Below are 25,710 nucleotides of genomic sequence, written 5' to 3' on the forward strand. Positions count from 1 at the left end.
GGAAACTGAAAGAATGTTCCTGTATTTTACTGTTATTCCAAATACAAATTTTCTTTGATTGACTGAAGGCTGAGACTGGAAATATTGAGCCTAGAAGGCTTCTTTAAGTCAGCCTATTCCTCCCTCACTCTGCAGTCAGCACAAGAAAGACTCTCAGCCAATCCTCCCTGACACTGTGGACGCAGAACAGCAGAGGAGTTTGGGGTTAGTGGAGAAGATGTAGTTAAAATAGCTAATGACAGACACTGTACACTGTAGAGGTTGTGTTTTCACGTGTGGTCACAGTGGAGGAATGCACCAGCCAATGGGAGTTAGTTACATTCTCAGGAGGCCAGATGGGCCCCAGGCATCTCCCTAATGGATGCTGTTTGTCATCAATGGGAGTACAAACTGTCCCCCTTAGGTTCAGGGCCCATTATAGCCAGGGTCCCCAGATCCAAGAATTGCAAAGAGCTATTTGGTGGGCCTCAAGGCAGACACTCTTTCCACCTATCTGGAACTCATTTTGACCTGAGGAGCAGGGTAGTGGCAGGGATTCAGTACTGTAGCAATTGCTGACAGGTGTGGATTTGTTTCTACTCATCGTGCTAAGTCGTTTCAGTTGTATCAGACTCTGCAACCCCATGGACTGTAGCCCTCCAGGCTTCTCTGTCCTTGGGATTCTCCAGGCAAGAATAAGGGAGTGGGTTGCCATGCCCTCCTCAAGGGGATCTTCTTGCATCACAGGTGGGTTCTTTACCTCTAGCGCCATCTGGGAAGCCCTTGCTTATTTTCTACTCATATGGGCAACTGAATAGCAGCTTCGAGTTAATAGTATTTGTCAGGAAGTCTCAGAGTACAATCAGGGAAGGCAGGCAAACTACTACACTGATGAATTATGCTTTAGTGAAATCTTGTACATGAATTCCTTAAAATCCTAGGGTCAAAACGGACTTCATCCCTCTCTGGATAAAGACAGCTTCATCCTTTGCCAGTCACAGCAGTCGTCCCCTGTCATATGGTCACTAAAAGTTGCAGGCTAACTTTCCAGTCAGTAATGAGTCTGCTGTCTATTGTCTTGGTTCATCTCCTGGGATAGAGAATCAATAAATAGTGATGTTTCATTGCTCAGGTTTACTCTCCACCTACGCTTTTAGATCACACATGGAGCAAGACACTCAACTATTAATATAATTTGCTCAGATCATGTATACTATTCTTTGAGCTCAACCACAGTAGTGTTAACAGGCAGAGCTCATTTGATAGTGATTCATTTTATTGTGTTTTGCAGGTATTGCGTTTTTTTTTTTAAATTGGAGGATTGTGACAACTCTGTGGCCAACAAGTCTCTTGGCACCATTTCCCTAACTGTCTCTGCTCACTTCATGTCTCTGTGTCATATTTTGGTAATTCTTACAGTATTTCAAACTTTTTCATTATTATTATATTTGATATGTGATCTGTGACCAGTGAGCTTTGATGTTGCTATTACAACTTTTTTTTTTTTTTTTTTTTGATGAGTAGAAAATGAGTAAGGGCTTCCCAGATGGCCCTAGTGGTAAAGAACCCACCTGCAGTGAGCTTGTTTAGATGAGGTGTCCTGCACAGGGTGGTTAGGTGCTGCCAGGTATTTTATTCAAGTGGTTTCCTTTGTGTGAGTTCTCACTGTTTGATACTCCTTGGGGTTAGTTCTCTGGTAGTCTAGGGTCTTGGAGTCAGCGCTCCCACTCCAAAGGCTCAGAGCTTGATCTCACAAAGGATTTTTTCTCACTCTTGCAACATGATTGTAAGAGTCAGCTGTGGCTTTCCTCTGCGTCGTCTTCATTCTGTGACCCAGGTGGAGGAAGAAATACCCTTGCACCCCTGGCTTGTACCAAGTTAAGACTGCCGTCCAGATGATGAGACTTCTCATTCAGTGTCCTTTCCTCTGTTCTATTTCCCCAAATGTGGCTGCTTATGAAGGTGTTTACGAAGTGGCTGGCACTCTGCCTGAGCCAGATGTAGAGGCCTGGGCTCTGGTACCCTAGGGCAGGGGATATGAAGGTGAAGGAAGCTGGCAGCCTTCCTTCCGTGGAACTCACCCTAGGTATGGTGGCAACAGAAGGAATGCTCGCTACCCTAGAGGCAGAGAGTATGACAGAGCCTCTGACACGCTCATGACACAGTGGTAAGAGGCCTTGTGTTCCAGGTGCCAAAGCCACAGCTCCCCAAAGATGCCAACCTGGTGCTGCAAGTAGTGGGGAGAAACCTCTTCACCCAGACCCTGTGAGATGAGCTGGGTCAGGTGGGAGGGAGTGGACCAGCAAGGTCTATTACAACTTCTGGGGGTCCATGAACCATGGACCTATATAAGAAGATGAATTTAGTAACTGTTGCATGTGTTTTGACTGCTCACTAGTCGGTCATTTCCTCATCTCTCTTCCTCTCTTTGGGCCTTTTTATTGCCTGAGACATGCAACATTGAAATTACTAACCCTGCAGTTAATAACCTTACAATAGCTTCTGAGTGTTCAAATGAAAGGAACAGTTGCATATCTCTCATTTTATGATCAAAAGCTAGAATTAAATAAGCTTAGTGAGAAAGGCATGTCAAAAGCCAAGATAGACAGAAGGCTAGTCCTCTTGCAACAGTTGGTCAAGTTTTGAATGCAAAGGAAAAGTTCTTAAAGGAAACTAAAAGTGCCACTGCAATGAATACACAAATGATTAGGAAGCAAGGTAGCATTATTGCTGACCTGTGAACATTTTATTGATATTGACAGGAGATCAAACTAGCTATAGCCTTCCCTTAACCCAAAGCCTAATCCAGAGCTAGGCCCTCAGTTTAGTTCAGTTCAGTCACTCTGTTGTGTCTGACTCTTTGCAACCCCATGAGTTGCACCACACTAGGCCTCCCTGTCCATCACCAACTCCCAGAGTTTACCCAAACTCATGTCCATCGAGTTGGTGATGCCATCCAGCCATCTCATCCTCTGTCATCCCCTTCTCCTCCTGCCCCCAATCCCTCCCAGCATCAGGATCTTTTCCAATGAGTCAACTCTTAGCATCAAGTGGCCAAAGTATTGGAGTTTCAACTTCAGCATCAGTCCTTCCAGTGAACTCACAGGACTGATCTCCTTTAGGATGGACTGGTTGGAGTCTTCTTGCAGTCCAAGGGACTCTCAAAGTCTTCTCCAACACCGCCCTAGCTCTGTTCAATTGTGCAGAGGCTGAGAGAGGTGAGGAAGCTGCAGAACAAAACTGTGAAGCCAGTAGAGAATGATTTATGAGGTTTAAAGAAAGAAGGCATCCCATAACATATAAGCATCAAGTAAAGCAGCAAGTGCTGATGTAGATGAGATGCAAGCTGCAGCAAGTTATGCAGAGGATAATCATGAAAATGGGGACAACAGATTTTCAATAATCTTCTATTGGAAGAAGATGCCATCTAGGACTTTAATAGCTAGAGACAAGAAGTCAATACATGGCTTTAAAATCTTTAAAGGACAGGCGACTTTCTCTTAGCCTGTAAGGGCTAATGTAGCCGGTGACTTGAAGGTAAGGCCAATGCCCATTTACCAATTCCAGAAATCCCAGGGCCCATGTGAATCATGCATCTGTTAATACTATACCTGTGTTCTATAAACTGAACAACACAGCCTAGATGATCACAAGCTGTTTTCAAGGTGGTTTACTGAATATTTTAAGCCTACTATTGAGAACTATTGCTAAAAAAAAAAAAAAAAAAGATTCTTTCATAATATTATTGCTCATTGACAACACATCTGGTCACCCAAGAGTTCTGACAGAGATGTACAGTAAGATTTATGTGGTTTTCATGCTCGCTAACACAAGATCCATTATGCAGTCCATGGATCAAGGAATCATTTCAACTCCTCTGTATTATTATTTAAGAAATATATTTTGTAAGACTACAGCTGTCATAGATAGTGATTCTTCTGATAGATCAGGGCAAAATAAATTGAGAATTTTTGGAAAGGATTCAACATGCTAGATGGCATTAAGAAATTAGTGATGCCTAGGAAGAGCTCAAAATATCAACATTGATAGGAATTTGGAAAATGTTGATTTTAACCCTAGTGGATGACTTGGAGTAGTTCAAGACTTCAGTAGAGAAAGTACTACAGATGAGGTGGAAATAGCAAGAGAACTGGAATTAGAACTGGAGCTTGAGATATGACTGAATTCCTGCAACCTCATGATTAACAGATGGGGAGTTGCTTCTTATGGATGACCAAGGAAACTGGTTCCCTGACATGGAATCTACTCCTGGTGACAATGTCATAAGGAGTGTTGACATGACAAAAGAAGGAATTAGAATATTACATATCTTAGTTGACAAAGTAGCAGCAGTATTTGAAAGGATTGACTCCAATTTTGAAAGCATTTGGGTGAAATGCTATCAAATAGCATTGCATGCTACAGAGAAATTGTTCATGAAAGGAAGAGTAAATCAATGCAGCAATGTTGTCTTATTTTAAGAAATTGCCACAACCACCCAACATTTAGCAACCACTACCTTGATATTCAGCAGCCATTAATTCCAATCGAGACAATACCAGCAAAAAGATGGTGACTCACTGAAGGATCAGCTATATTTGGCATATTTTAGCAATAAAGTATTTTAAAATTGAGATATGATATTTTGTTTTTTTAAGACACAGTACTGTTGCTCCCTTAAAAGGCTTCAGTATAATGTAAACTTTTATATGCACTGGGAAACCAAAAAAATTCATATGACTCACTTTATTGAGATATTCACATTATTGCAGTGGTCTGGAATTGAACCTGCAGCATCTCCAAAGTATGTCTGTATTTGTTATTAAAAATAGCAGCATTTTCCCTTCTAATTCATAACTGAATGATGCAATCATGAGTTTTTACTAAATCATTTTTATTCAACATACTGATCATTATTCTGCAGGTCAAAGTGTGCATCTGAAAACCCATTTTTTCAGTAAACTTATTGATATTTTCCCATTTTCTTTGCATCTCCCCTCATACATCCTCACATGGTATCTCAAGAGGTATTGTGGACGTGTTTTCCTGTTCTCTCATTTACCTCTTTCGTTTAATGGCCTTAAGTTGAGTGAATACTCAGACATCTTTTATGGTTCAGTCTTCAAAACAAGTGGCAGAAATATGTTTGTAAGATTGATTTAGCTGTCTGAAATACACCTAGTGGAAGTGGTATAGAGATGTGTCCCCATATGGCCTCATAACCCAAGATGGCGCCCACCCATGTCCTTATTCACCTCAGCCCTTCTTACCACCTGTAAATCAACTCATCATGTGTTCAAGAGAAGGGGAAAGCAATCTACAAAATGAAATAAATCCTTATTTCTGCTTGTCTCAAGGTTTTAATTTAGCCAATGCTTTAATGATATAAAAAGCTAAACAGGTTTTGTTACCAGATTTTGTATGGGAATTCCACAGACAGGAAAGGACTTTAGACCTCTTGTTTGGCTTCAGGCTTTGGAGTGACAAACTGAATAGGTTCTTAGAACCTATTCACTTAAGGAGCAAAGCTGCAGGAAGGCATATTATAATGCATTGGCAACATAGAAAATGTGAACATCTTTATTACTTCACTTATTTCTCACAATTAGCTAGTAAGGTAGCTAGTATTATCCCTTTTAATAGCTGAAGAATACTGAGACTTTAAAAAGTTGAGTAACTTGGCCTTTTAATAAAGCCTGCTATAGGTAGGACTGGAATTTCATCCTGAGTTGTCTGAATTCAGACTCCAAACTATGCCAGTATTTACTAAATTGGTATCTGAAGACCTAATTTAGGGAAAATTTTTGGTATATAGTTTCAAGGGGTCCATACATTGTTTGGGTTCAAGAAATACCAGATTATCCTCTCACGTATATGGTAGAGTATAGCCAACATCTCTTTTGTCATAAAACAGATCTCATTTTCTACTACACTTCAGCATGTCTTCAAAATAGCATAACTTCAATCTTTTTCACCTACAGCATGAAGGATTAAGAGGTTATTCATCATTATATGGCTATTATTCAGCTGGGAGACAAGGGCATCAGTTTTATAATGAATAGGTAAATATCACTAAATGTTTATTTGCCATTGATTTGGCAAGAGGTTTGACCATTTATTAGTTCTCCTTTTTATTTTGAAATGCATGAATTTCAACAAGTGCCAGTTTTAATTTTTTTGTCATCGATGTATAGTTGGCTTCTCTGTGAAATACTTTTAATAAATTGCTATTTTAAATAGCAGTCACCATTACATTCCTTGATTACATCATTACAGATTACACTGGAGAATTTCTCTGGTGTTTTAACATTCAAGGTAAGTACTAGAAAAATATAATACTTACTGAGAAGAAAGTAGGTACTTATTTTACAAATTGTTTTAGGTTTTTATTACTATGGAATTATTAATTTTTCCCAATTCTACTATTTACTCACATCATATATTGAGCAAATAATTTAATCATGCTGGTACCCTGATTTCTAGATTAGCAAAATAAATATTATAACATCATGGCAAGAAATTGAAATAAGGATAATAGCAATGTAACAACTAAATTCCATCTGACAATTACAGTTATTGTAAACAACCTAGTATCCGCATAAACTTGAAAAAAAAATCCCCAGTATAATGGCAAAGAAAAATATACATCAATTTAAATGATAATAATAGGGAAGTGAAGATTAATAAGATGTTTATCTAACCAGATTTTCACTACAATATGTATTAGAATATCTAATCTCATTTTGTGACTTTTTAAAATCTGGCCAGTTTCTTAGACCTGCCCTTTGGTGTTGATTGGCAAGTAGGTTAAAACACAGAGGGGCAGCTTTTTAAAAGACCTTTAAAAAAAAGATTTATATTCATTCCTATATAATCCAGGTACGCCACAGAATTAGTTATGTGGGAATCTCCATTATTTCAATAAGTAATTCCCTTCTCTTCCTGGTTTATCCCCCAAAACTAAAAATGCATTTGTCAAGAAAGATTGTCTTCCAACTGCAGAGGTCAACTCTATATCTTATTGACCTGAATATTTTATTCATTGACCATATAGAACCATATCTAGTGAGAGTGGTTAACAGTTTAAAGAGACAGCTATGTTTTAGAGGAGATTGAAGTAATATTTGTATACAAATATTACTATAGTTTTGAAATCTGTGTGAATAGTATGTTGTTGTTTAGTCACTCAGTCATATCTGACTCTTTTGTGATGCCATGGACTGTGGCCTACCAGGCTTCACTCTTCGTGGGATTTCCCAGACAGTAATACTGGAGTGGGTTCCCATTTCCTTCTCCAGGTGATGTTCCTGACTCAGGGATTGGACCCATGTCTCCTGCGTTGGCATTCAGATTCCTTACCACAGAACCATCAGGGACTCTTGTGAATTACATAGAACCATTTTTTCTTGAACTGTTAATGTAATTAATCCCTTATGTAATAGTAAAGCATGAAAAGCATAGGATAGGTACAGTTAACAGGTAGAAAGGGGTTGTAAATGATATTCCTGCATTTAATATCCCATTATATAAATAAAAGGGCTTCTTAGATGGCTCAGTGGTACAGAATCTTCCTACCAATGCAGGAGATGGAGGAGAAGTGTGTTCAGTCCCTGGGCTGAGATCTCCTGAATTAGGAAATGGCAACCCACTCCAGTATTCTGGCCTGGAAAATTCCATGGTCAGAGGAACCTGGCAGGCTACAGTCCATGGGAGCTCAAAGAGGCAGGCGTGACTGAGCACACACGCGTCTATAAATAAGGAAGACACACACGTGATATATTAAAAAGTCAGGCAAAATTTACATAGTCCTATTTGAATATGATTGTCTTCAACAAAGTCTGTTTGATCTGTCTCTTGGAGACCTGTTAGATTGCACATTCTTGAAGACAGAGTTCACAGACTGTTTCTATCCCTCATGGCACTCAGCATCTGTCAGGAATTCAGCAGATGTGATGAAAGTATGGTTCATGATTGCTCTTCAAATCACTGAATTTTTTTTATTGGTATTATTTGTGTCACTGCTAAATTGATGAATATATAACTATAGTGGAGATTATAATCTATACATTCAAAATGTCCTATATGACATGTCTTATTTAGTATAGCAGAATATAATTAAATTCACAGTTCCTTACTTTAGTGTTTTTTTAAGATCATTGATTCATGTCACAAGTAGGATATGTGGTTAATTAGAAAGCATATTCTCTCTCTAAATGAATTTGTGCTGACCTTTTAATCACTGCTTTCCTGGGTAGCTCAGTTGGTAAAGCATCTCCCTGCAGTGTGGGAGACCTGGGTTCAATTCCTGGGTTGGGAAGTCCCCTGGAAAGGAAATGGCAACCCACTCCAGTATTCTTGCCTGGAGAACCCCATGCACAGAGGAGCCTGGCAGGCTATAGCTTATGGGATCGAAGGAGTCAGACACGACTTAGTGCTATATTTCCTTTCTTTCTTTTTAATCACTAATAAAGGTGACTACCAGCTTTAGGGTCTGTATTGTGTAGAACATTAGTTCTGGTTGTCTCCCCTTCACTTTACTTTCAGCACTGCACTCACATTGATCTTAGCACAAAATCATATCAGATCTTACAAAATCAGATCAGATCACTCCTTCCACAAAAGCTTTAATGGCACTTGATGGAAAACGCACAATTACCCACATGGATTTATAGGCTCTTTATCTTACCTGCTTTCATCTCTGGTCTCAATCTCCCCTTTTCAGTTACTCCACTGGCTACTTTACTGGCTCTTGAAATCTCTTGCACTTGCTGTTTCTTCTGTCTGGAATCATTTTCCTCTATTTTCATATAGTCTGTTTCCCTATTTCCTTTGGAATTTTGCTCAAATATCCTGTTCTTTGCAGGAATTTCCTTGATAATCTTATTTAAACTTGCAAACCCCTCCCTACTTCCTAACCCATTTCCCTGCTTTATTTTTCTTCATAAAATTCATGGCTGTCTTGTTCATTTGCTCAGTCATGTCCAACTCTTTGTGACCCCAAGGACTGCAGCACGCCAGGCTTCCCTCTCCTTCACTATCTCCCAGAATTTGCTCAAACTCATGTCCATTGAGTTGGTGATGCCATCCAACCATCTCATCCTCTGTTGCCCCCTTCTCCTCTTGCCCTCAATCTTTCCCAGCATTAGGATCTTTTCCAGTTGGTCAGTTCTTCACTTCAAGTGGCCAAAGTTTTGGAGTCTCAGCTTTCAGTGAATAGCCAGCATTGATTTCCTTTAGGATTGACTGGTTTGATCTCCTTGCTGTCCAAAGAACTCTCAAGAGTCTTCTCCAGCACCGCAGTTTGTAAGCATCAATTCTTTGGTACTCAGCCTTCTTTGTGGTCTAACACTTAATCTGTACATGACTACTAGAAAACCATATCTTTGACTATATGTACCTTTGTTGGCAAGGTGCTGTCTCAGGTTTTTAATACACACTCTTGTTTTGTCATAGCTTTTCTTCCAAGGAGCAAGCATCTTTTAGTTTACTGGCTGTAGTCACCATCCATAGTGATTTTGGAGGCCAGTAAAATAAAATATGCCACTGTTTCTACTTCCCCCCCACCCATGTATTTGCTATGGAATGATGGCTGTCTAACTTATTAACGTGGCTGCCTAACTTACTGCATTTTTTTTTTTTGTAGCTTTTCCTCAACTTACGATGAGATCACATTCCAATAAACCAATAACAAATTGAAAATATTATAGGCTGAAAATGTGTTTAACACACCTAACTTACCAAACATCATAGCTCAGCTGAGCGTGCCTTAAACATGCTCAGAACACACACTGAAAAAAATCACCTAACACAGGCATTCCTAATAATAAAGTGTTAAATATTTCACCAGTAATTTGTTGAATGCTGTACTGAAAGTGAAGAACAGAATGGTTGTGTGCATACAGAGTGTGGTTATAAGTGTGTCAGTTTCTTACTCTCCTGATCCCATGACTGACGTGACTTGCTGTTCCCAGCCCTGTTCAGCATCATAAGAGAGCATCATTCCACTTATCTCAAGGCTGGAAAAGTTCCAAATTCAAAGTCTGAAGTGAAGCATAGTAAGTCTAGGACCATCTGTATTTATGTTGAATGTTGTTTATCTCGCCTTTTAAAATTTTCATAAGAGTGAGATACTTTTCTGTTTTTGAATTGCCACATTCTAAACCCTTGGAGTAGTACTCAACATATAAGAGATATTCTATAGATTTATATTATATTTAATAGATTTATATTAAATGAATAAATCATTGAATGAATAAATAGTGAAAACATCAGTTCATAGTATAAGAATTTTATTAAACCTGATACTTGAAGAAATATTCTTACCATGTTTCTTATGATAAAACATGCTATGCATTTTTAAATGTATGCTTTTTCCTTTAAGTCTCAGGTTAAATAGCATGAAGTAAGTTTTCTTACTAATCCTTTTACTAAACAGGTTCTAAATTTCAGTCATATTTGTCATAATCTGTGTGACTTTACCACATTTATAGCTTTATTGGGGTAAAGCATATTTTAATAAATTTTAAGTCTTCCTTTGTAACATAGAAGTCTAGAACTGTAATTTTTTAATTGATACTTTAAAATTTTCTAGTGGAAAAATGTATATAAGGGGGAAAATGCCATCAGAGTGCTGTTTAAACAAGATTCTAGACAAAGGATATTTTGTGTTTCGATGTAAATAGCTAATAAACTAAACTCTTGCAACATCATGAAAATGTAAATTTTTTGGAGATGCAAGTCCTCTTTCAAATAGTGTCAAGATGACTGCCCTCGGAAATGATTCTTGAAACCAGGGAGTAACTTAGAGAATTGTTTATTTAAAAATAGAGATAATAATACATGATGAAAAGATCTGTTAAATATCTGTGGGAAACTATCTGTTAAAAATTTTAAATCATACTGATTCTGTTATGGAAAGTCTGAACAGGACTGCCTAAAATAGACTGAACGTGGGCAATATTTCACAACTGTCTGATGACTTCCACACATGAAAGACGACTGTTTCCTCCTGTTGGTAGAATATAGTGTATTCTCCCACTATATTCTTGGTGTCTAGTTTTCACTTACTATAATAATTATATATAGTTATACATTATATGCTGTGCTTAGTCATTCAGTCATGTCCAGCTCTGTGATCCCTTGGACTGTAGCCCAGCAAGCTCCTCTGTCCATGGGAATTCTCCAGGCAGGAATACTGGAGTGGGTTGCCATGCCCTTCTACAGGGAATCTTCCCAAGCAACGGATAGAACCCAGGTCTCCGCATTGCAGGTGGGTTCTTTGCTGTCTGAGCCACCAGCGAAGCCCAGTTATACACCATCGGTCAGTTCAGTCACTCAGTCGTGTCCGACTCTCTGCAATCCCATGAACTGCAGCATACGAGGCCTCCCTGTCCATCACCAACTCTCGGAGTCCACCCAAATCCATGTCCATTGAGTCGGTGATGCCATCCAACCATCTCATCCTCTGTCGTCCCCTTCTCCTGCCTTCAATTTTCCCAGCATCAGGGTCTTTTCCAATGAGTCAGCTCTTCGCATCAGGTGGCCACAGTATTGGAGTTTCAGCTTCAACATCAGTCCTTCCCATGAACACCCAGGACTGGTCTCCTTTAGGATGGATGGGTTGGATCTCCTTGCAGTCCAAGGGACTCTCAAGAGTCTTCTCCAACACCACAGTTCAAAAGCATCAATTCTTCTGTGCTCAGAAAAATTAAAAAAAAATTTTTTTAATAAATAAATTTATATTAAAAAAATAAAAGAAAGCTGGTTTAACAGTTCAAAAACAGCTTGGGGTATTTGAAGGCTACCTATAAATTTCGCTTGGCATGCAACTTGAAGAAATTATGTCCCCTCCCTCTTGAACCTCCCTTTACCCCCACCCATTCCCATCCCTCTAGGTTGTCACAGTGCACTGGGTTGACCTCCTTGTGTTATACAGCACCTTCCCTGGATAAATAAACAATTCAACTACATACTACTCACAACATATATCCCTTCAATATAAAGACCACAGAATAAACCAAAAAAATTTTATTATGTAAACACTAACAAAAAGGAAGCTAGTGAAGCTACAAAAGTGAATCTTCCATATGACAGCATAGTATTGAAACATATACATTACCATATGGAAGGTTTGCTTTTGTAGCCACACTAGCTTCCTTTGTTAGTGTTTATACAAACAATATAGATTTTTTGGTTTACTCTGGGGTTTTTATATTTAAGAAGTGTCTCTTGTAAGCAGTATGTAGTTGAATTGTTTATTTAGCTAGCCAATCTAGTGGTCACTGCCTTTAAATTGGATATTTAATTATTTGCATTTAATATCAATCACTATTAATATTTGGGTTCAAAATGCCATATTCCCATTTGTTTTCTATTTGTCTTATTTTTGTTATATTTTTCCATCTGACTTTAGTTTTTTTGGATATTGAAGATTTTTTCCCATTATTCTATTTCTCCTTTCATTAATATGTATCCAATGCAATCTTTTATTACTTGCATTAATTACCATAAATATTACAACATTCATTTTCGATTTCAGAACTTGCTATAAATTGGTATTTTTACCACTTCCCAGACAAGGCAAAAGACCTTATGACATTTTAACTCTATACTCTCCACTCACCCCCCATTTTCCCTCACTCCAGTTAGATTGTGACCTATAGTTCTGGTGTGTTTAATCCTATGTATATATTAAGCTCCAGAAGTAGTCATTATTACTATTATAAACAGGCCATATTCATTTAATTTTAAGCACATGTTTAACTTTTTCTGTTGCTCTTTGTTAATTCTTTTGTTAGCATACTTTTGTATAAAGTCATTTTCCTCTTTTTACCTTTTAATGATTTGCTGGTGACAGATTCTCTCAATTTTTTTCCCAAAAGTGTTTATTTTCCCTTTAATTTTGATTTATATATTTCATTAGGAATAAAATTATAATTTAGAAGTTTTTGCCAACACTTTTACAATTTTATATCATTGTTGCCTGACTTTGATAATTTCTATGGTGAAGTCAGTAAGCATCTCATTGCTTCTTCTTTGAAAGGAAGGTGTCTTCTTTTTTACTTTGAAGGTTTTATTTCTTTGTCTTTGGTTGTCCAAGTTTTACTACAGTGTGTTTAGGGGTGATTTCATTTGTATAAATAAACTGGTTGGGATTCAAAACCTTCTAGATTCTATGGTGGATGTATTTCTCTTGTTTGTTAATCTCCCAGCCAGTATTTCCTCAAATGGTGTTCCTGTCCACTTTTTCTCTTCTATTTCTGGGACTTTAGATACACATATGTTAAATTTTTCCTAATGTGCATTATATATTTTATACTTGTCTCTATTTTCTTCTTTTCTCTCTCTCAGGCTTTCTTTATACATTTTTCTGGTGTCCTATTTTTTCAGTATATTAATGCTTTCTTTTGTTTGATCTCATCTTCTATTAAATGCATTTACTGAATTCTTAATTTCAATAAATCTATTTTCCAGTTCTAGAGTTTCCATTTGACACTTTAAAAATAGATTCCAGACTACTTTTTCATTTAGTCATCTGGAACACATTAATTGTAGTTATTTTTAATTACATTTCTGATTACTAACATTTGAAATATGTGTGAGTGTGTTTCTATTTTGTTTTTCTCCCTTCTTGGTTTACTGGTTCATGGAAAGCTTGGTAGTTTTTTTTTAAAATTTTAAGTAATATAAATTGTATCTGAAAATTTCTAAAAATTGTCTTAAATGACTTTATTTTCATTCTGGCAAGAGTTAGAGTAGGATCAGATTGCCTTAATTGAATCAGCTATTTAGATTTTTGTGGCTTGATCAGGAATTCTGATGGCTATTTCTGATTTTCCCTTATTTCTATGGGTAGAACTTCAGGGTTCATAATTGAAAGGTTTTTCTTTTTTTATTGGCAGACTCTGAGCTTTAACTTTTGTTTTCTCAGCTCTGTGAAACTCACCAAAGATCTGCTTAGCTTTTCACCTCTTGTGAGTTAGTTTTTGCATGGTGTTTATCTTCTGGCTCCTTTACCACTTAACTTGTCAAATCTCTTGAAGACAAAAGCTGAGCAGAATGTAAGGTTTATTTCTCTATGGCTCATGTCTCTTCAAATGCTAGCTGACTTCATAACCTTGACCTTCAGGGTTCATCTTTTCATCCTCTGAGACTGAGGAAAGCCCTAGGTGTAACTTTGTAGAGCTTTGAAGATGTAGAGGAAAATGCCCAGCTCATCTTGATTTGTGTCTCTTTAATCAAGTCTGGCTGCTCTGTTTACTCTGTGATGCCTTAAAACAGCTGTTTTTAGTATTTTATTCAGCTCTTACACAGAGAAGGCAATGGCACCCCACTCCAGTACTCTTGCCTGGAAAATCCCATGGATGGAGGAGCCTGGTAGGCTGCAGTCCATGGGGTCGCTAAGAGTCTGACATGACTGAGTGACTTCACTTTTCACTCTCATGCACTGGAGAAGGAAATGGCAACCCACTCCAGTGTTCTGGCCTGGAGAATCCCAGGGACGGGGGAGCCTGGTGGGCTGCCGTCTATGGGGTCGCACAGAGTTGGACACGACTGAAGTGACTTAGCAGCAGCAGCTGCAGCTCTTACAGTTTTTCTATTAGAAAGGAAATATGTGTTTGTTTTGTTTATAATTAAAAACCAGAGAATATTATCTGATAATAATTTTTCAGGGTTTTTGGGTGAATTTAAGGGGCAGTTTCAATTATTGCTTCAATATTTAAATATACTAATTATTTGAATATTGTGATGAATTATGAAAAGAGCAAGAAAGCATATTTAAAACAGGGATCATCCTGAAAAATCTTAGAGGCATAAAATTATCATCTGAAGCAATCCTAATCAAAGTAGGGGTATGATCATAGGTAGGAAGCACCATGCCCCCATGGTATCTGCCCTAAATAATACATAAAGAAAATAATTTAACAGTAATACACTTGAAAAATAGTTATTGAGTACTACATGATGGGCATTTTCTAAGCCTGAAAATCTGATTATGAAGGAGACAGAGATTCTTGTTTTCCAAGCTTTTATATTCCAATTGTAGTGGTTGTTAGGAAGAGGGAAGGGACATGGAAAATTAAATAAATAGTTTACAGTAGTGAAAATGGCATGGAAAAAACAAAACAGGACAATGTGATAGTAATACGAGTGGCTGATTTATTTGTATGGTCTATCTATGCATTATTTTAAAAAGTGATATTTGAGGTAAGAATTACATAACAGAAAGTGTCAATCATGAAAAATGCCAAGTAGAGTTTACACCATGAAGGGATAAACTTGATAGGCTGAGGAATGAAAAGAAAATCAGTGTGGCTAGAGCATGGTGATGAATAGCAGAAGTTATATGGAATGATATCTGGAAACTAACCAGGTCTACATAAGGTAGGAGAGAGTTGCCCATCATGATAAGGAGGTAGATTTAATTCTAAGTGTAATGAGAGAACCACAGTGGGATTTAAGAAAGAGCTACTATGATTTCATTGACTTTGTTAAAAATATTATTATGCATGCTAAATGGAGAATGTTTATAGTGAAATAGCAGTGAAAACTCAGTGACAGGTAGGAAACCATTGAAATGTTCTAGCCAAGAGGTAATGGTGACTTGGACTGTAGTGGTAGGATCACAAATGGACGGAAGTGGTAGGTTGGGATTTACTGTGGAGGGTGATGGGACCAGATCTAATGGTGCAGTGGAGAAAGGAGTGGGGCAAAGATGTTGACTCCTAGGACATTAGCCTGAAGAAATATAACTTACTGAGATAGTTATAGACTCAAAGAGTAACAGGATAGGGATAGTAGGTAGTAAATAAGGGCTCTGTTTTAATGTGTTATGTTTGAAAAGCGTATTAACCATCCAAGTGGAAACATTAAAGGCATGATTGAAATTATGAACACTGTATTTAACACTAAGGCCCTATTTAAAATCGCCTAAAAAGAAAGTACAGAGTTAAAAGGAGGGATTGGAAATGAATCCTAGGCACCCCAGAGAGATGTTATGGGGAGGGAGGTGGGAGGGGGGTTCATGTTCGGGAATAAAAAAAATAAATAAAGAGAAGGGCAATGAAAAAAAAAAAAAGTCAGTGGTGAGTGGAGTAGGGAGGAGAGAAAGTCAGAGAAACCAAGATAAAGTCTATCAAGAAAGAGGCAATGGTCAACTGTGGCAATGTAGCTGCTAAGAGGGATGAGTTCAACCACTCATGTATTGGAAATATCAGAATATAGGGGGGGAAAAGTCCCATATTAAATTTCTGTGAGTGACAGCATTTTTTTATTAGATTTAATAAAAGTTGAATGGCTCCAAACACCAAGATTTAATTTGAAAACTTTCACCACAGCTGCTGCTGCTGCCGCTAAGTTGCTTCAGTCACTCTATGCAACCCCATAGACGGCAGCCCACCAGGGTCCCCTGTCCCTGGGATTCTCCAGGCAAGAACACTGGAGTGGGTTGCCATTTCCTTCTCCAATGCGTGAAAGTGAAAAGTGAAAGTGAAGTCGCTCAGTCGTGTCCAACTCTTGGTGACGCCATGGACTGCAGCCCACCAGGCTCCTCACCACAGCAACACCTACCAATGTTCAGTTTATTTAAACACACGTGTTGATTGTCTCATTTTCAAATTAAGGTGATGGCTAATAAGACAGCACAGAAAAAATAGATTACAGCATCCTTTACTTATTAGCCAGCTTGTGTCTAAATATTAAAAGTAATACGTGTCCTGTCAAAATGCTTCAGTTTCCTTTGTTTTTACAAATATTTTAATGCGATATTTCAGCCAAGTTTGCTCTTGGAAGGTCATGGTAGATTAATCTCAAATTAGCTGAAACAATGAACTCAACTAAAAGAAAAATCAGTACCATAATGTAGTATAACCAAGGAAATCAGTCTCAAACCCTAATGAGCAGTTGCCTCTCTGCACTGGGTCATTATGATTATATTAATTTAACAAGCCAGGTGGGGAAGCACAGATGAATAGTCTTCCAAATGCACAGTAAATACTTAATTTATTGCAATCTGCCCTCATAGTATTGACTGTTTCTATAATAAAATCTTGCATTTGAGAGATGGAATATGTCATCTTCTCAGTAATAATACATAAATAGTTTCCATGTTTGCTTCATCATCATCGTCACTGCCACTTTCCTCAGTTAGTTCATTTCAGATGATAAGCTTTTCCATCCATCAGTGTTAAGAATGATTTATTTAATGATTCTGGAAGTATAGCAGAATTTTGTTTATAAAATAAATTAGGAAATGGAGTAAGACATTAAAAATATATTTTCCACTGCTTTTAGAATATACTCAGGAAACTTTGTACCCATTAAATAGTAACACTGCCAGTTCCAGCCCTGGCAACTACTCTTCTACTTTCTGTCTTTATAAATTTAACTATTCGTAATCAGCATATTGAAAAGCAGAGACATTACTTTGTCAACAAAGGTCCGTCTAGTTAAGGCTATGGTTTTTCCAGTGGTCATGTATGGATGTGAAAGTTGGACTATAAAGAAAGCTGAGCACTGAAGAATTGATGCTTTTGAACTTTGGAGAAGACTCTTGAGAGTCCCTTGGACTGCAAGGAGGTCCAACCAGTCCATCCTAAAGGAGATCAGTCCTGGAAGATCTGATTGGAAGTCCTTCATTGGAAGGACTGATGTTGAAGCTGAAACTGCAATACTTTGGCTACCTGATGCGAAGAGCTGACTCATTGGAAAAGACCCCGATGCTGGGAAAGATTGAGGGCAGGAGGAGAAGGGGACGACAGAGGATGAGATGGTTGGATGACATCACTGACTCAATGGACATGGGTTTGGGTGAACTCCAGGAGTTGGTGATGGACAGGGAGGCCTGGCGTGCTGTTGTTCATGAGGCTGCAGAGTCCGACACAACTGAGCGACTGAACTGAACTGATTCATATAAGTGGAATTATATAGTATTTGTCTTTTGGGCTTTTTATTTCCTGGCAACCAGTGTTCTACTTTCTGTTTCAATGAATGTGACTATTCTAGGTACATCATATAAGGGGAAATATACAATATTTGCCTTTTGTACTGGTTTATTTCATATAGCATAATGTCCTCGAGGGCCATCCATGTTGTAGCATGTCATAATTTTCATCCTTTTAAGGCTGGAAAAAGTCCATTGTATGTATAGACCACAATTTGCTTGTCTGTCCATCCATCTGCTCATAAAGACTTTGGTTGCTTCCTTCTTTTGGCTATTGCTAATAAAACTGATATAACATAGATGTACAAAAATCTTTTTGAATCCATGCTTTTGTTTCTTTTTTGAGTATATACCCAGAAGTGGAATTACTAGATCGTGTGCTAATTCTGTTTTTAACTTTTTGAGGAGCCATCCTAGTTTTCCATAGCAGCTACACCAATTTATATTCCCAACAGTACATGAAGTTTCCCATTTTGCATACCCTTGCCAACCCTTGTTATTTTCTGCATTTTTCTTGAGAGTTGCCGTCCCAATGATGTGAAGTGATAATGGTTCAGATTTTCTTTCACAGTTTTTAATCTTTCTTGTGATAATTCAGAGAGAGATTTTAGACCATATGCTGTTGGAAAGAATAGCTATAAAGAGTGCCCATGTAAAATTTGAGACTCTTGAAAAATGACAGATAAAAGAGTTTTGTTCATGTTGCTGAAATGTGTCATCAATAAGAGGCCTATGATAAATCTGAGTCAGTCAGGAAATCAACTGTTTTGCTTATCATAATTTATTTGTATAAATTATGCTTTTTATAATATAAATAATTTTATAATATAATATGTAGAGTACCTGTGTTTAGAAATACAGCGGAGGCATTTTTATCTAGGGAGTTACTACTGGTACTTTTTGCAAACCTGTTTGTCCAAGACATGTGGCAAAATGTTTTCCATGGGTCGTCTTCAACTTTGTAAGACACTATTACAGATGAGAGATGTAGTTGCTTGATCAAAATTTCACAGTTGGCAAGAATAGAGCCAGAATCCAAACCCAGTTCTGCTTTAAGAGCCTGCCTTCTTTACTCCCAATAGACATTCATGTAACTTAATTCCTTACCTGAATCTTAGAGTAATTAAGAGCATAGAACTTCTCTGTATACCATATATATTTGCATGTAAAATGGCACGTGTATGGCAGTTATTACATTATTAAATGCTATTCATTGCTCAATTTAAATATGTTTCATTTAAGGAATCATGCAAAGTTCATGGACCTCTATATGTTCATGGGGCAGTTAAAACTGTAATAGACTAAACGCTGTGCTAGAAGATTTGAAAAAGATTATCATTGATTCAGTTTGGTTAAAATGACTTCTAGAAGTTTAAGTCCTTATTTCTTCATTTTTAGTGTTATTCATTCATTTTCCTAAGGAAAGGCTTTTAAACTTCTCTCCTGTAATCACAATGAAAGCCTGCCTGAATATTTGCATATCAGCATAGCTTTTAAAGTTCTTAGTGCTTACTTACACCAGGGCTTCCCTGGTGGCTCAGACAGTAAAATAATCTGCCTGCAATGCCTAGAAATTTTGGTTCAATCCCTAGGTTGGGAAGATCCCCTGGAGGAAGGCATGGCAACCCATTCCAGTATTCTTGCCTGGAAAATCCCCATGGACAGAGGTGCCTGGTGGGCTTCAGTCCATGGGGTTGCAAAGAGCTGAACACGACTAAGTGACTAAGCACATAGCACAGTACTTACATTAAATAGAATTCCATACTCTGAATTTTACATAAGAAGTATCTCTGAAGGTACATAAAGTATAATTTTTTAAACAGAAAAAATGACATGCTTTGTTGTATCATTGTTAAATATAGAAAATGAAGGTTAATGTGCTAAAACAACTTGCTAGGAAACAATGATCTATTATAAAGTTTTTTGACCTGTATATAAAATAGTTGGGGTTTTGAAAAGTCATGCATATCAGTCAAAATATTTCTAAAAACATGGTGATACCTTTGACAAATCCCAACAATCTGTGGAAAATGCTTAAAGAGATGGTGTTTAATACCAGACCACCTTACCTGCCTCCTGTGACACCTGTGTGCAGGTCAAGAAGCAACACTTAGAACCAGACATGGAACAGACCGGTTCCAAATTGGGAAAGGAGTACCTCAAGGTTGTATATTGTCACTCTGCTTGTTTACTTATATGCAGAGTACATCATGAGAAGCCCTGGGCTGGATGAAGCATAAGCTGGAATCAAGATTGCTAGGAGAAATATCAATAACTTCAGATATGCAGATGACACCACCCTTAGAAGGTGAAGAGAAACTAAAAAGCCTCTTGATGAAGGTGAAAGAGGAGAGTGAAAAAGCTGGCTTAAAATTCAACATTAAAAAAAAAAAACGAAGATCATGGCATCTGTTTCCTGTCACTTCATGGCAAAAGGATGGGGAAACAATGGAAACAGTGACAGACTTTATTTTCTTGGGCTCCAAAATGACTGCACCCATGAAATTAAAAGATGCTTGCTCCTTGGTAGAAAAGCTATGACAAACGTAGAGAGTGTATTAAAAAGCAAAGACATTTCTTTGCCAACAGAGATCTGTCTAGTCAAAGCTATGGTTATTGCAGTAGTCATGTGTGGATGTGGGAGTTGGAGCATAAAGAAGGTTGAGTGCTGAAGAATTGATGCTTTTGAACTGTGGTGTTGGAGAAGACTCTTTGAGAGTCCCATGGACTGCAAGGAGATCCAACCAGTCCATCCTAAAGGAAATCAGTCCTGAATATTCATTGGAAGGACTGATGCTGAAGCTCCCATACTTTGGCCACCTGAAGCAAAGAGCTGACTCATTGAAAAAGACCCTCATGCTGGGAAAGATTGAGGGCAGGAGGAGAAGGGAGCGAGAGAGAATGAGGTGGTTGGATGGCATTACGGATTCAATGGACATGAGTTTGAGCAAGCCCTGGGAGTTGATGAAGGGCAAAGAAGCCTGGTGTGCTGCAGTCCATGGGGTTGCAAAGAATTGGATATGACTGAGTGAACAACAACAGCCTTTGACAAGATAATATTTTATACTTGAAATAAAATGTATACTGAATGATTGGGTTAAAAGTCATAATTGCATATGATATATTTAAATATAGGAATATGTAAGAGTTTTTGGTAATTCCTTTACAAATTTTCATTACTCTCTAGGATCTGTGGATATTGGTGACTGACAATAATAGTTGCCTAGTAAATAGCTGATGAGTAAACTGATGGCTTTGTTGAATCCTTCGGTTTCTCTGATAACTCAGTTGCTAAGGAATCTGGCTGCAACGCAGGAGACCCCAGTTCGGTTTCTGGGTTGAGAAGCTCTGCTGGAGAAGGGATAGGCTATCTACTCCAGTATTCTCAGGCTTCCCTCGTGGCTCAGCTGGTAAAGAATCGCCTGCAATGCAGGAGACCTGGGTTCTATTTCTGGGTTGGGAAGATCCCCTGGAGAAGGGAAAGGCTACCAATCCAGTGTTCTGGCCTGGAGAATCCCATGGACTGTACAGTCCATGGTTTGCAAAGAGTTGGACACGACTGAGCGACTTTCACTTTCTGCCTCTGAGCTTTCTTCTTTGTGTTGCTATGTTACTACCTTCTATCACTCTTTTATAATAAGATTATATAAATTATTCCTTGCTTGGGAATAACATAAATTGCTAAGCCAGCTTCTTAGACTTAACACTGGTTTTCAGTAATCTAAGTGTCTTAAATGCCCAATAAAGTTAGGATATCATGTGTGACTTCTGTAGTAGGTACCTACTCTCAAGTTTCCAAAAAAAGTTCGATTTCAACAAGAAATAGTTAAACATTCATATCTATTGATTATGTAAGGTCAGAATTCTGTTTTGGGAACACAAAGTAGATAATATTTTAAATTGTAAAAAATAGGACTCATATACAATCCTTTCTAAATAAGTCTATTTTTAGTTTCCTAGGAATAGCTTTTTTAATCTGAATACTGACTGTATTGACTATCTTTAATTCTTTTGATTTTCATTAAAACTCTGCACTCCAGATTAATTTGTTAACTACATGGCAATATAAAAATATACTTCATCAAACATCTTTTTCTTTATCTCTTCAAAATCATTTCATTTTACTATTTCCAGTATGGTTTAAGTGAACAATTTAAAATTTTATTCTTGAAACATTTTCTTTTTTCCATCTCTAATTTCCTGTTGATTGTTTCTCTCTTGTACATATTAGGATTTTTTACCTACGTTTCATAGCAAGCTTGGCTATACTTACAGATGTTTTTTCTCATGAACTAACTTCTTGATGTATATATTCTACTTTATTAATAAGAAAAGTTAATAGCAGTAACAGTTTTATTTTCCTTCAGTTCTCTTCTACACACATGTACATACTCACACATATACCAACACATGTGCACATACAAGTACATACACATTTTAAATTGGTAGCCTACTGTAGATAAGTTTTATCTTCCTTTCAACTATGTGTTTTTTCAACTGGATATTACATTATGGGCATCTTCCTCAATTACATATTCTTGAAAATCTAGGCATTTAAAAATTAAATAGCAAAATATATAGTCTCATAAACTACCTTTTTCCAAACTTCCTAGAAGTTGTGGACTCAGTGAAGTACAAGGGTAATATTAGTGTGACAGAACACCTAGCCAGATCACAGGAAAACCGTAGACTTTATGGCACCTGCAGTATCATGGGAGTGAACAATATGACCTTTCAAAACAGGTAATGAATCTCAATAGTAAATCAGTTTAAAAGTGTTCTCTACACATCTGTGTCTCTTTTGCTGTCTCGCATACAGGGTCATCATTACCATCTTTCTAAATTCCATATATATGTGTTAGTATAGAGCGGACTTTTGGGCTCTGACGGAGAGGGAGAGGGTGGGATGATTTGGGAGAATGGCATTGAAACATGTGTACTATCATGTAAGAAACGAATCACCAGTCTATGTTTGATGCAGGATATAGGATGCTTGGGGCTGGTGCATGGGGATGATCCAGAGAGATGATATAGAGTGGGAGGTGGGAGGGGGGTTCATGTTTGGGAACTCATGTACACCCGTGGTGGATTCATGTCAATGTATGGCAAAACCAATACAGTATTATAAAGTAAAATAAAGTAAAAATAAAAATTAAAAAAAAGTGTTTTCTACCTTTGCATTATTTATAATCTCTTTTCTTCATTTTTTATATCTTATAATAGTAAAACATAAAGTGAAAATGTTAGTCACTCAGTTGTGTCTGACTCTTTGTGATCACATGGATTGTAGCCTGCCAGGCTCCTCTGTCCAGGTAAGAATAACTGGAGTGGGTAGCCATTTCCTTCTCCAGGGGATCTTTCTGAACCAAGGATCAAACCTGGGTCTCCTGCATTGCAGGCAGATTCTTTACCATCTGAGGCACCAGGGAAGCCCCTGAATACATACACAGAATACATACATATTCTTTGTTTTGGCTAGGAAATGGGTGAAAGTATGGCTACCTAATATTTAATGAGTATGTACTATGGGCTGGAGACTGCTGTAAAACTTTATGTGTATTGGACTTTGTAATTTTCACAATTTTGTGATGGAAATGTACTATTATTTGCATTGTCCATATTAAAAAAAATGAGGCACAAGAAGGATATGAAATTTTCCAGGTGGCAGTAACTCATTTAACACTACTCTGTCTTGCTCTCTCAACCAGTGACTCCACTTGAATCTCCTGTGGAACACCACATATTTTATAGTTCAAAACAGAGATCTTGATAATTTACTTTCTCGAAACATATACCTTCTCAGGAATAGCACCCATTTTAATCCTGTTTTTTCAGGCAAATAAATAAATACAAACAAAAACCTTTGGAATTATTTTTGACTATCCCTTTTGCTTCATCCCGCTTATCCATGTTCTGGAAACTCAACCAGTATTATTCACAATAATCAATATGTGCAAAATATTGCAAAATGTATCCTGAGTTCGGCCACTTCTTATCTGTACCACTACCACCCTAACCTAAGACGCCGTAATCTCGGACTACTAGACCAGTCCCCTAACTAGTCTGCCTGCTTTCCCATTCCCTATTTATGACCTCCTCACCAAGCAGCAGTCACAGTAACCTTTTAAAAATATATGTTGGATGTTATTGTCTCATTGCTCAAAATTCTATAATGATTTTCTGACATACAGAAAACAGAATCCACACTTCTTGCCACATCCTGTAGAACCTGGAAGACCAGGCTCTTGTGTGCTTCTCCAACATCATAGCTGACAAGAATCTGTTGCTGCTATTTTAGTCTAGCTGCGTTGGCCTTCTTGAGATAAATCAAGTTCATTTCTGCATCAGGCTCTTTATATGTGCTATTTCCTTTGCCTTATATGCTCCTTCCCCGGATCTTGATGTGGCTTCATCTGTCATGTCCCTGGTTTCTGCTCAATTCAAACCTTTTCTCTGATCATCATCTATTATAGAAATCCATACTTAAAACTGCATTATTATTCATTTATCTTGTTTTTTTGCAGTGGAGTCCTGGCAGATGTTGAACAGTTGGTTCTCTGGGGGTACAAAAAGCCTTGATTTGTAGTGTTGGCCAATGTTCATGGTGTAAATATTCACACTGGGACTGATTTCAAGCTACCAACATGATTTCCCTAAACAAGGAATTAGGAAGAGATAAACACAAATGGCTTTTTAAAAATTTGAAGTATATTTGACAGACAATGTTGTGTAAATTTTATATGTACATGTTAATTTCATACATGTATATTTAATGATATGAGTGACATGGCAATAATTAACATCTCTATCATACTATATAACTATTATTTATTTTGAGTGGTTGTAATAATTCTAGTTTCTTTGTAAGTTTGTTGATTATAATGCTATATTGTCTGCATTCACCATACTGTATGTTCGATCTGTAGGACTTAATTTGCCACATGATGGAAGTTTGTACCTTAAACCACATCTGTCCTATTCCTTTACTCCCCATCCCCTGGTAACCACCATTTAACTTTCTGTTTTTACTAGTGTGGCTCTTTTAGATTCTATATATAAGTGATATCATATAGTACTTGTCTTTCTCTGTATGACTTTTGTAACTTAGCATAATATATGTACACAAGGTCATCCATGTTGTTGCAAATGGCAGGACGTCCTTCCTTCTCATGGAGAAATAACAGTCCATTGTGTGTTATGTGTATGTATGTGTATATATATAAAATCTCTTCTTTATGTATTTATCCATCAGTGGACACTTAGGTTGTTTCCATATATTGATTGTTGTGAATAATTGTGCAGTAAAGACAGGAGTGCATATATCTCTTCGTTACTCTGTTTTCAGTTCCTTTGGGTATATACTCAGACATGGAATTGCTAGATCATATACTACATGTGTTTTTAATTTTTGAGGAATCTCCATGCTCTTTATCCGATTTATATTTCTGCCAACAGAGTACAAGAGTTCCCTTTTCTCCACATCTTTACCGAAATTGACTTTCGCAAGTCAGTGCAGGCTGGCTCCAGCAGACTACTGGTATATTGTCTGGTTTTCTGAGCCACCAGAGAATCCCCGTATAATCCCCATGAGGGAACAATTTTGCTATCCTCATTGCTGTATTTCAACTCTTTGGGTGAGGGCTGGCACAATAAATAATGTTTGCCTTAATGATATTTGTAGAATAAATGCATCAGTGAACTAATTTATATATCATTATGTGAGCCTTAAAAATATGTATGGAAGTACAGAATCTTAGAATCCATAATAGGAATCTTGGAGCAAAAAGGTG

At 37.5% G+C, this 25,710-nt stretch overlaps 1 protein-coding gene across 3 annotated transcripts in view; it reads left to right on the plus strand.

Moving 5' to 3' along the window:
• The window catches only part of LAMA2 (laminin subunit alpha 2), a 677,281-nt gene that overhangs the window by 168,877 nt on the left and 482,694 nt on the right, over window positions 1-25,710 (plus strand). The gene's annotated exons all lie outside the window — the stretch shown is intronic.

This window comes from Capra hircus, chromosome 9 (assembly GCF_001704415.2).
Source record: "Capra hircus breed San Clemente chromosome 9, ASM170441v1, whole genome shotgun sequence".
NCBI classification, from domain to species: Eukaryota; Metazoa; Chordata; class Mammalia; order Artiodactyla; family Bovidae; genus Capra; species Capra hircus.